The 12,361-nt window shown below is 41.6% G+C and overlaps 1 pseudogene across 1 annotated transcript; it reads left to right on the top strand.

Annotated features, from left to right (window-relative positions):
• Positions 1–2,842: 2,842 nt before the first annotated feature.
• On the top strand, positions 2,843–11,710 carry LOC311132488 (C-type lectin domain family 6 member A-like; annotated as a pseudogene). The gene is made up of 6 exons: positions 2,843–3,009; positions 7,376–7,472; positions 8,139–8,245; positions 8,881–9,042; positions 11,036–11,153; positions 11,548–11,710. The product of its transcript is annotated as a C-type lectin domain family 6 member A-like (transcript).
• Positions 11,711–12,361: the final 651 nt, after the last annotated feature.

The raw sequence follows: 12,361 nt of genomic DNA, 5'->3' as shown, positions 1-12,361 counted from the left end.
AATACAAACCATTTCATTTTTGATAAATATAACTAATTGTACACAACACATCCTTTCCTTATCTATCCTTTCACTGTATATGGCCATCCCTTTTCTGTCTGTAAAGCATACAAATGAGGAATGTATTTTATTTTATTTGTTTACTTACCCCCATTTCACTGTATTAAGTTCGGACTGTCTATCGTCTCATTGTTTCACATGAACACTGATCGTAAAAAAGCACAGATAAAACAATGAGACAGATATTTCACCAGATGTATAAATGTGAAGCATCCGGTTGGTGTTTCCACTCACTACCAAATATGGTGATGAGAGGAAGCCCAGTGGCTGGCATTGGGAGAAGATGGAGCGAGATGGATTTTGGCCGGCATTCTGCAAATTCTTTCCTCGATAAAACATTTTATCTCAATACAGTTTTCAGTTTCCAAAACTAGAATCTGTAACAAACAGAGTGGACAACGTCTTGTAAACTTTACCCTTTGCCAAAGTTTTAAAAAATGGTGTTGTTTAGAAGGAGTGCAAGGGCGAATTGAGTTCTTGCACACACACACTTCACAAAGTAGGCGTTCCCTAATGGAAATATGCAAATAAATGCTAGAACGCGCCAATAGGATCTCACTAGCTCGTGCTTGGCTCTGCCCACCTTCTTACTTGTTCTGCCCACTATGATTATTTTGCTCCCATTGAAAATGAAAGGCTCTGGTCTATCTTGGGTTAGTTATAAAAATCTTTGGTAAAAGGGTCATCTGTTGTTGCCATGGTGATAGTACAGAACTTGGCTGGACATAGCCCCTGGTTGCTAATAATCATTACAACCATTACAGTACACAACCATTACAGTATGTTTGTAACTATTTGTTAATGCACCTTTGTGAGAGGACATAGTGGTCTGGATTGTTTGATAAGAGTTTATAATGCCAAGATGAGTATTAAAAACCCCAATGCTCCAATTTATTTTCCTGATAGTGGGCTAAATGTATGTAACGTTTCACAACATTTTGGGTGTATGTTTCTCATTCGTTACATATAAACAATATTATTGATTAATGAATGCTAATACAACTGGATAATATTCAGATTAAACATAGTATTGAATGCAGTTTCACCGTCAGAATCTATGTTGCTTCCATAAAGTTTGTATAATCTCGCCTTTGGTATACATTTTAATCTGTATGTAAAGAAACACTCAATAGATTCGTTATTCTTGTCTGTAAATATTGAACAACCTTTTATTTATTCATTTCTCTGTATTTGGTCAAAAGTCCCTTTCCTGTGTATGTAAGCCAAAATTGTAAGATTAATCGTACAACTTAAACAAGGAATAAATGCACTTACTCTGTTAAATATTATTGATTATTTCATGAACGGATATTTCATGTAATTTCTTTCATTGGTGGTCAGTGTTACCCTACAAAGACTGGTGTTGGTCCAAGCTTTTGCTCCAGTCAAGCAGTAACACTCCTAATTAAAGCATTGAATGAAGACTGTTAATGTTTGTAAGCAAATGTGTTATTGCTTGGATGGAGCAAAAGCTTGCACCCACACCAGCCATCGCAGGGTAAGATTTCCCAACATGGAGCATACTGTGAAGGGCAGCTACTGCTATTTTGCTTACACCTAACCAGTCCCTTTACAGATCTGTAAACACCAAAGAGGTAAAGGATGGGGGCTACATACAAAGGAAGCAGCGGCATGACTCATGATGATTATTCTTCGTTGAGTCCACCTTGTTTGCCACAAGAGGGTGTTAGTTGCCTTTGGAGGGTGTTCTGTATGTTCAGTAGCCTATATCATCATGACGGCTTAAAGACCCAATACAAGTCAAAGTCAGAATGCTGCAGCTTTGTTTTGTATGCTTTAAAGCGGCAATCAGCAGTTGAAACAATAACAACAATCATATATCATATATTATCTACCAGATTAGAAGAACAAAGTATAATACGAAATACATTTGCTTTTGGCAAAGCTTGGGCACAATATAGGCTAGGTTTGGAATAGGCAACAGCAATAGCAATGCTACAGGTCCTAATCCTTTTAAGGATACAGCTGTAGCCTATATTAACTCACAATATTAACTTAGCCTTGGATCTGTACAGTATGTTGTTTTTGTTGTATAGCACTTTCAAACCCCCAGGAATTTTGTATACCTTGATATTTGCATGTGTTGAGAACAGAGCTGATAAGCGTGCAGGGGGTGCGTGCAGTTGGAAGAATTCAAATCCTGTGGCTGCCGGTCTTAAAATAATAATAATACATCTTAAATGACTGGTGATTGATTATCAGTTGCCAAAACAAGACTCTCACACAGCCTACAAATGGATCCGCTTAAAAGCATAACATAGCACCTAAATCGCATCGGTTGAAACAGATATGATCATGGATTATTGAGGAGAAGGGGATAAGGGGAATGTCTGGCAACACTGTAGGTGTCAAAGCATAGATAAGCACTGCATTTTAAAACAATAGCAGTTGTTATCTAAGCACAGAGGGCATTTGAATAGAAGTCTTGGGGTTGTACATTGCGTTCTGTTATGGCCTACATACTGTATGCTGACATCTTTATTCTGGGTGCCATGTTGAATTGGTCTGACCAAGACAACACTTACAGACTAGGGCCAGGTTTCCCAAAAACATCTTAAGGCTACGTTCATCGTTAGAACCATAGGATCCTAAGATGCTTTTGGGAAACCGGGCCCTGGAGAACCACAGATATTCACCAGAAATGTCACCACAAGCTACATAAAGCTCTTACAAGTTGTCCACAAACACAATAGAATAAGGGTATTTGACCATAATCTAAACTTCTCCGGCCTGACAGGTTTTGCTATCAAATGTACTTTGCATGAAGCTAAGGGTGACATACCGTCTCAACGCTCATTTGTGAGGTGGAACTCAGGAGAGCTGGATCTATTCTCCGTCTCCAGCAGTCTCCTATTGACCAGGGGAGAATTGGGGCGTCTGGACCGGGCCTGCTACATCCTAAAAAGACAGAGGGGTCAACAGGGAGAGGTGATGCCATTATCACAAAATTATAGCACATTTTATCCAAAGAAAAAAGCTCAAGAGCAAGTTCAGATTATTGCATGTTTGATGTCTAAAAAACATAATGCTATACTTTTTAGTGTGCATCATGTTTATACTGACATTACTGTATCAATCAAATTGATTTATAAAGCCCTTTTTACATCAGCAGATGTCACAAAGTGCTATACAGAAACCCAGCCTAAAGCCCCAAACAGCAAGCAATGCAGATGTAGAAGCACGGTGGCTAGAAAAAACTCCCTAGAAAGGCAGGAACCTAGGAAGAAACCTAGAGAGGAAGCAGGCTCTGAGGGGTGGCCAGTCCACTTCTGGCTATGCCGGGTGGAGATTATAAGAGTACATGGCCATTTAAGGCCAGATTTTTCTTCAAGATGTTCAAACATTCATAGATACCAGCAGGGTCAAATAATAATCACAGTGGTTGTAGAGGGTGCAACAGGTCAGTACCTCAGGAGTAAATGTCAGTTGGCTTTTCAAAGCCGAGCATTCAGAGGTCGAGACAGCAGGTGCGGTAGAGAGAGCGATAGAGTCGAAAACAGCAGGTCCGGGACAAGGTAGCACTTCCGGTGAACAGGTCAGGGTTCCCTAACCGCAGGCAGAACAGTTGAAACTGGAGCAGCAGCATGACCAGGTGGACTGGGGACAGCCAGGAGTCATCAGGCCACGTATTCCTGAGGCATGATCCTAGGGCTCAGGTCCTCCGGGAGGGGAGGGAGAGAGAGAGAATTAGAGGGAGCGTACTTAAATTCACACAGAACACCAGATAAGACAGGAGAATTTCACCAGATATAACAGACTGACCCTAGCCCCCCGGCACATAGACTATTGCAGCATAGATACTGGAGACTGGAGACTAAGACAGGGGTGGGTCGGGTGCCAACCAGGCAGGATATAACCCCACCCACTTTGCCAAAGCGCAGCCCCCACACCACTAGAGACATATCAACAGACCACCAACTTACTACCCATAGACAAGGCTGAGTATAGCCCACAAAGATTTCCTCCACCGCACAAGCCTGAGGGGGCCCAAATCCTGACAGGAAGATCACGTCTGTGACTCAACCCACTCAAGTGCCGCACCTCTCCTAGGGACGGCATGGAAGAGCACTAGTAAGCCAGTGACTCAGCCCCCGTAATAGGGTCAGAGGCAGAGAATCCCAGTGGAGAGAGGGGAGCCGGCCAGGCAGAGACAGCAAGGGCAGTTCGTCGCTCCAGTGTCTTGACGTTCACCTTCCCACCCCTGGGCCAGACTAAACTCAATCATAGGACCAACTGAAGAGATGAGTCTTCAGTAAAGACTTAAAGGTTGAGACCGAGTCTGCGTCTCTCACATGGATAGGCAGACCATTCCATAAAAATTTAGCTCTATAGGAGAAAGCCCTGCCTCCAGCTGTTTGCTTAGAAATTCTATGGACAATAAGGAGGCCTGAGTCTTGTGACCGAAGCGTACGTGTAGGTATGTACGGCAGAACCAAATCAGAGAGGTAGGTAGGAGCAAGCCCATGTAATGCTTTGTAGGTTAGCAGTAAAACCTTGAAATCAGCCCTAGCCTTAACAGGAAGCCAATGTAGAGAGGCTAGCACTGGAGTAATATGATCACATTTTGGGGTTCTAGTCAGGATTCTAGCAGCCGTGTTTAGCACTAACTGAAGTTTATTTAGTGCTTTATCCGGTAGCCGGAGAGTAGAGCAGTCTAATCTAGAAGTGACAAAAGCATGGATTAGCTTTTCTGCATCCTTTTTGGACAAAAAGTTTCTGATTTTTGCAATGTTACGAAGATGGAAAAAAGCTGTCCTTGAAATATTCTTGATATATTTGTCAAAGAGAGCTCAGGGTCCAGAGTAACGCTGAGATACTTCAGTTTTATTTGAGACGACTGTACAACCATCAAGATTAATTGTCAGATCCAACAGCAGATCTTTGTTTCTTGGGACCTAGAACTAGCATCTCTGTTTTGTCTGAGTTTAAAAGTTTTTAAAAATTGCCGCCATCCACTTCCTTATGTATGAAACACAGGCTTCCAGGGTAGGCAATTTTGGGGCTTCACAATGTTTCATTGAAATGTATAGTTGTGGGTCGTCCGCATAGCAGTGAAATTTGACATTGTGTTTCTGAATGACATCACCAAGAGGTAGAATATATAGTGAATACAATAGTGGTCCTAAAACGGAACCTTGAGGAACGCCGAAACTTACAATTGATTTGTCAGGGGACAAACCATCCACAGAGATGAACTGATAATTTACCGACAGATAAGATCTAAACCAGGCAAGAACTTGTCCGTGTAGACCAATTAGGGTTTCTAATCTCTCCAAAAGAGAGAATGTGGTGACAAAAGCAGCACTAAGGTCTAGGAGCACGAGGACAGATGCAGAGCCTTGGTCATTAAAAAGGTAATTTACCACCTTCACGAGTGCAGTCTCAGTGCTATGATGGGGTCTAAAACCAGACTGAAGCATTTTGTATACAGTATTTGTCTTCAGGAAGGCAGTGAGTTGCTGCGCAACAGCTTTTTAAAAAATGTTTGAGAGAAATGGGAGATTCGATATAGGCCGATCGTTTTTTAAATTTTCCGGTTCAAGGTTTGGCTTTTTCAAGAGAGGCTTTATTACTGCCACTTTTAGTGAGTTTGGTACACATCCGGCCATTTATTATGTTCAACATAGGAGGGCCAAGCACAGGAAGTAGCTCTTTCAGTAGTTTAGTTGGAATAGGGTCCAGTATGCAGCTGGAAGGTTTAGAGGCCATGACTATTTTCATGAACGTGTCAAGAGGATACAGGATTAAAAATCTTGAGTGTCTCCATTGATCCTAGGTCCTGGCAGTTCTGTGCAGACTCAGGACAACTGAGCTTTGGAGAAATAGGCAGATTCAAAGTGGAGTCCGTAATTTGCTTTCTAATGATCATGATCTTTTCATCGAAGAAGTTCATGAATTCATCACTGCTGAAGTGAAAGCTATCCTCTCTTGTTGAATGCTTCTTTTTAGTTAGCTTTGCAACAGTATCATAAATACATTTTGCATTGTTCTTATTCTCCTCAATTAGGTTGGAAAAATAGGATGATCGAGCAGCAGTGAGGGCTCTTCGATATTGCACGGTACTGTCTTTCCAAGCTAGTCGGAAGACTTCCAGTTTGGCGGAGCACCATTTCCGTTCCAGTTTTCTGGAAGCTTGCTTCAGGGCTCGGGTATTTTCTGTATACCAGGGAGAAAATGTCTTGTGACAAATGTTTTTTGTTTTTAGGGGTGCGACTGCATCTAGGGTATTACGCAAGGTTACATTAAGATCCTCAGTTAGGTGGTTAACCAATTTTTGTACTCCAACCTCCTTGGTAGGAGTCTGGAAGGGCATCTTTGGGTTGTCCGATAATTTATAGCACGGCTTTTGATGATTCTTTGTTGGGGTCTGAGCAGATTATTTGTTGCGATTGCAAACGTAATAAAATGGTGGTCCGATAGCCCAGGATTATGAGGAAAAACATTTAGATCCACAATATTTATTCCACGGGACAAAACTAGATCCAGGGTATGAATGTGGCAATGAGTAGGTCCGGAGACATGTTAGACAAAACCCACTGAATCGATGATGGCTCCGAAAGCCTTTGGAGTGGGTCTGTGGACTTTTCCATGTGAATATTAAAGTCACCAAAAATGTGAATATTATCTGCCATGACATCAAGGTCCGATAGAAATTCAGGGAACTCCGTGAGGAACGCTGTATACGGCCCAGGAGGCCTGTAAACAGTAGCTATAAAAAGTGATTGAGTAGGCTGCATAGATTTCATGACTGGAAGCTCAAAAGGCGAAAACACAGTCATTTCTGAGGGGGGAATTGATTTTGCTGTCATAAATGTTAGCAACACCTCCGCCTTTGCGGGATGCACGGGGGATATGGTCACTAGTGTAACCAGGAGGAGAGGCCTCATTTAACACAGCAAATTCATCAGGCTTGAGCCATGTTTCAGTCAGGCCAATCACATCAAGATTATGCCTTGGAAGTGAGGGATCTAACATTAAGTAACCCTATTTTGAGATGTGAGATATCACAATCTCTTTCAATAATGACAGGAATGGAGGAGATCTTTATTCCGGTGAGATTGCTAAGGTGAACACCGCCATGTTTTGTTTTGCTCAACCTATATCGAGGCACAGACACGGTCTCAATGGGGATAGCTGAGCTGATTACACTGACTGTGCTAGTGGCAGACTCCACTAAGCTGGCAGGCTGGCTAACAGCCTGCTACCTGGCCTGCACCCTATCTCATTGTGGAGCTAGAGGAGTTAGAGCCCTGTCTATGTTCATGTATGTGGCTGAAATATTACCCCCTCTCAGATTGGTGGCATACACAGTACAGACAGTCATCACATTACTTGGCCCTGCTCTGTTTTCTACTGACCATGGCCACACTCCTACAGACCTTCTACTGTGAGTTTCATTAGGTCATCATTTTTAATTAAAACAGATTCAAGGGTCAGAAATAGGAGTTCACTGATTTACAGTGCTATGAAAAAGTATTTGCCCCCTTTCTAATTTTCTCTACTTTTGCATATTTGTGATACTGAATGTTATCAGATTTTCAACCAAAACCTAATATTAGATAAAGGGAACATAAGTGAACAAATAACACAACAATTACATATTTATTTCATTTATTTCATAAACAAAGTTATGCAACACCCAATTCCCCTGTGTGAAAAAGTCATTGCCCCCTTACACTCAATAACTGGTTGTGCCACCTTTAGCTGCAATGACTCCAACCAAATGCTTCCTGTAGTTGTTGATCTGTCTCTCATGTCGCTGTGGAGGAATTTTGGCCCACTCTTCCATGCAGAACTGCTTTGTTATTTGTTCACTTATGTTCCCTTTATCTAATATTAGGTTTTGGTTGAAGATCTGATAACATTCAGTATCACAAATATGCAAAAGTAGAGAAAATTAGAAAGGGGGCAAATACTTTTTCATAGCACTGTACATTGTTATGGAAGGTCAAGACTTGAGGTTTTAACGCTAACTTGACCTTTTCATTATAATTGGCTCTCTATGCTACCTCATCCTCACTTTTTCGTATCCATGGCAATGGGGTCGCGGGGGTCAGACTCAAAGACCTGACTCAGAAGCTGAACACCCTGAACCACTCCTACCTCCTCCTCTTCCGCAAGTACCCAGCACTCAACCTGTACTGTCCCATCACCACAACCAATGGTGCGCACACACATTCAGGTTGCTTTAAGCTGGGACATGGGATGGCCTATTGGAAAAAAATACTCTAATACAATAATCTGTTCAATATATGGGCAGGCAGAGAAAATATAATGATGGATCACCAGGATCAACTTAAAATTCCAAAATGGCTGACAATGACAAGAGTAGTGAAAATTGGGTAGCATCACACTAGGCCTAGGCCTGGCATCAATTACATTTTTGTCATTTAGCAGATGCTCTTATCCAGAGCGACTTACAGTTAATGCATACATGTTTATTTTTACTTTTTTCATACTGGCCCCCGTGGGAATCGAACCAACAACCCTGGCATTGCAAGCGCCATGCTCTACCAACTGAGCTAAACGTCCTAATAAGACATTTAGTCATCCTAATAAGAGCATTGCTTTAGCTATTATCAGATCAGTCGATGTAGACATGTAACACCATATATAATCCCCACTTGATGGTTTTAAGAGTATTTTTTATTGATATAATTAGGACATATTTTATTTATACAGGTGATCCTACAGAGATTGAAAAAGCTATTTTACATGGGGGACCTGTTTCACCCCTGTTCACCTTTCCCTTATAACTAACTGAGTAACCTCTGGCGTAACCTTCCACCTGTATCACAGAGCGTGAGTGCAGGCAGTGCCCAGACGGATGGGAGTCTTTTGGGGGAGAGATGCTACTTCTACACCCAGGACACCCAGGACAGACAGGACTGTATCTCCAGCCGGTACCACTGCCTGTCTGTAGGGGGCAACCTTGTCATGGTGAAGAGTGAGGAGGAGCAAGTATGAGGGAGCCATGAACCCCATCAATGAACCCCATCACCCAATGATACCGATATACACTACGAGTCAAAAGTTTGGACACACCTACTCATTCAAGGGTTTTTCTTTATGTTTACTATTTTTTACATTGTAGAATAATAGTGAAGACATCAAAACTATGAAATAACACATATGGAATCATGTAGTAAACAAGAAAGTGTTAAACAAATGAAAATATATGTTATATTTGAGATTCTTCAAATAGCCACCCTTTGCCTTGATGACAGCTTCGCACACTCTTGGCATTCTCTCAACCAGCTTCATGAGGTAGTCACCTGGAAATAATTTCAATTAACAGGTGTGACTTCTTAAAAGTTAATTTGCTGAATTTCTTTCCTTCTTAATGCGTTTGAGCCAATCAGTTGTGTTGTGACAAGGTGGGGGGGTATACAGAAGATAGCCCTATTTGGTAAAAGACCAAGTCCATATTATGGCAAGAACAGCTCAAATAAGCAAAGAGAAATGACAGTCCATCATTACTTTAAGACATGAAGGTCAGTCAATACGGAAAATGTGCAGTCTCAAAAACCATCAAGCGCTATGATGAAACTGGCTCTCATGAGGACCGCCACAGGAAAGGAAGACCCATAGTTACTTCTGCTGCAGAGGATACATTCATTAGAGTTACCAGCCTCAGAAATTGCAGCCCAAATAAATGCTTCACAGAGTTCTAGTAACAGACACATCTCAACATCAACTGTTCAGAGGGGACTGTGTGAATCCGGCCTTCATGGTCGAATTGCTGCAAAGAAACCACTACTAAAGGACACCAATAAGAAGAAGAGACTTGCTTGGGCCAAGAAACACGAGCAATGATTTTTGGTTCCAACCGCCGTGTCTTTTTGAGACGCGGTGTGGGTGAACGGATGATCTCCGCATGTGTATTTCCCACTGTAAGCATGGAGGAGGAGGTGTTATGGTGTGGGGGTGCTTTGCTGGTGACACTGTCTGTGATTTATTTAGAATTCAAGGCACACTTAACCAGCATGGCTACCACAGCATTCTGCAGCGATACGCCATCCCATCTGGTTTGGGCTAAGTGGGACTACCATTTGTTTTTCAACAGGACAATGACCCAACAAACCTCCAGGCTGTGTAAGGGCTATTTTAACAAGAAGGAGAGTGATGGAGTACTGCATCAGATGACCTGGCCTCCACAATCCCCCGACCTCAACCCAATTGAGATGGTTTGGGATGAGTCGGTCCGCAGAGTGAAGGAAAAACAGCCAACAAGTGCTCAGCATATGTGGGAACTCCTTCAAGACTGTTGGAAAAGCATTCCAGGTGAAGCTGGTTGAGAGAATGCCAAGAGTGTGCAAAGCTGTCATCAAGGCAAAGGGTGGCTATTTGAAGAATCTCAAATATAAAATATATTTTGATTTGTTAAACACTTTTGTGGTTACTACATGATTCCATGTGTTATTTCATAGTGTTGACTTCTTCACTATTATTCTACAATGTAGAAAATAGTAAAAATAAAGAAAACCCCTGTATAGAGTAGGTGTGTCCAAACTTTTGATTGGTACTGTACATTAAGGTTTCTTTGGAGGAATGTATTGTAGCCTATTTCTCAATTCTCTATTAATTATGTGGATCTCTTTTGAATCAAGAGATGATTTAGAACCTAAATCATGACAAATCAAAATCCTCAAAAATATCCTGAGCTTTGGAGGTAAATAGAGAACTGAGATATACTGAGAATTACTTGGAAATATTAGCAATATATATAGGCTGTTCTATCACTCAAAGCTGTGGTATTCCTTTATACAGTAGGCCTAACACAGACACAAACATAATCTATAAGGTCAGTCATGCATGTGTAGACACATTGCATTCACTGTGTAATACATTAGATTTGACCCCCTCAGTTAAAGTTAATAATAGATTTAGGAGTTCTACGAAAATGTAGGGCCGTCTATTTGAGGCCTCCATCTGAGTGCTGCATTTTTCTCAGATCTTCCTGTGGAAGAGAGCCAAGTAACTGAGCCAGGGAGACTCCTACTGGATTAGCCTGAGGAACGGTAACCCAGGCAGGGCTGGCACTGGGTGGACAACTCCCCGGTGGAAAAAGGGTAACTTAGAATCTTAACTTAAAGTTACGGAAGATTTGCCTCTGAAGGGAGTCTTGAGCTAAAAAAGGTCCCATAAATGTATAGAAATCTTGTCCAGCAATTGAGTTTGGATCTCAATTCTATCATTTGGTGTGGAGTCCAGTATCGAGACTCAAGACTGCATTACTGTGATTACGTTACCTCAAATCACAGTATCATATGAGGATACTTACTGTATGAGGTCCCTAGTTAAGGTCATGAAGAAAGCATATTTATTGCCATACGTCCATTTCATATAATTACCTGATGCATTATTCTGCATTGATAGTTATTTGACGGAGTAACCAAATGTGCTTACAGTACATGGTCATTTGGTTTAAAAAAGTCAAACTGATGGAGACTGCTGCCTCTACAGGTTTTGGGATATTTCTTGGTATCACAAGCCAGAGAAGGGGGACACCAGGGAGCTGTGTGCCTGGCTGTCGCCAGGAGACAGCCACAGTGCTGGCTGGTACGCCACTATGTGCAAGAACAGCCTGAAGACCATCTGTGAGAGGACCCAGGGCACCCTGCAGTGACAGACACCATCTCAGAAGAGGAGAGAAAGGGAGAGGGTAGGCTAGCCACAGTCAGTGCAGTACGATTGCATTAAATATCCAATGTGTGTTTTGATGTATGGTATGAAGGAAGTCTTGTAGGCCTAATTGGTAATTATGCAATGTACAGTACGAGTCAAAAGTTTGGACACACCTACTCATTCAAGGGTCTTTCTTCATTTGTACTATTTTCTACATTGTAGAATAATAGTGAAGACATCAAAACTATGAAATAACACATATGGAATCATGTAGTAACCAAAAAAAGTGTTAAACAAATCAAAATATATTTTATATTTGAGATTCTTCAAAGTAGCCACCCTTTGCCTTGATGACAGCTTTGCACACTCTTGCCATTCTCTCAACCAGCTTCATGAGGTAGTCACCTGGAATGCATTTCAATTAACAGGTGTGCCTTCTTAAAAGTTAATTTGTGGAATTTCTTTCCTTCTTTATACATTTGAGCCAATCAGTTGTGTTGTGACAAGGTAGGGGTGGTATACAGAAGATAGCCCTATTTGGTAAAAGACCAAGTCCATATTATGGCAAGAACAGCTCAAATAAGTAAGAGAACGACAGTCCATCATTACTTTAAGACATGAAGGTCAGTCAATCTGGAACATTTCAAGAACA

Source organism: Coregonus lavaretus (assembly GCF_964263955.1).
Source record: "Coregonus lavaretus genome assembly, chromosome: 7".
NCBI classification, from domain to species: Eukaryota; Metazoa; Chordata; class Actinopteri; order Salmoniformes; family Salmonidae; genus Coregonus; species Coregonus lavaretus.
Note: the sequence above shows the minus strand (reverse complement) of the source record. Positions and strands in the feature narration are given on the sequence as shown.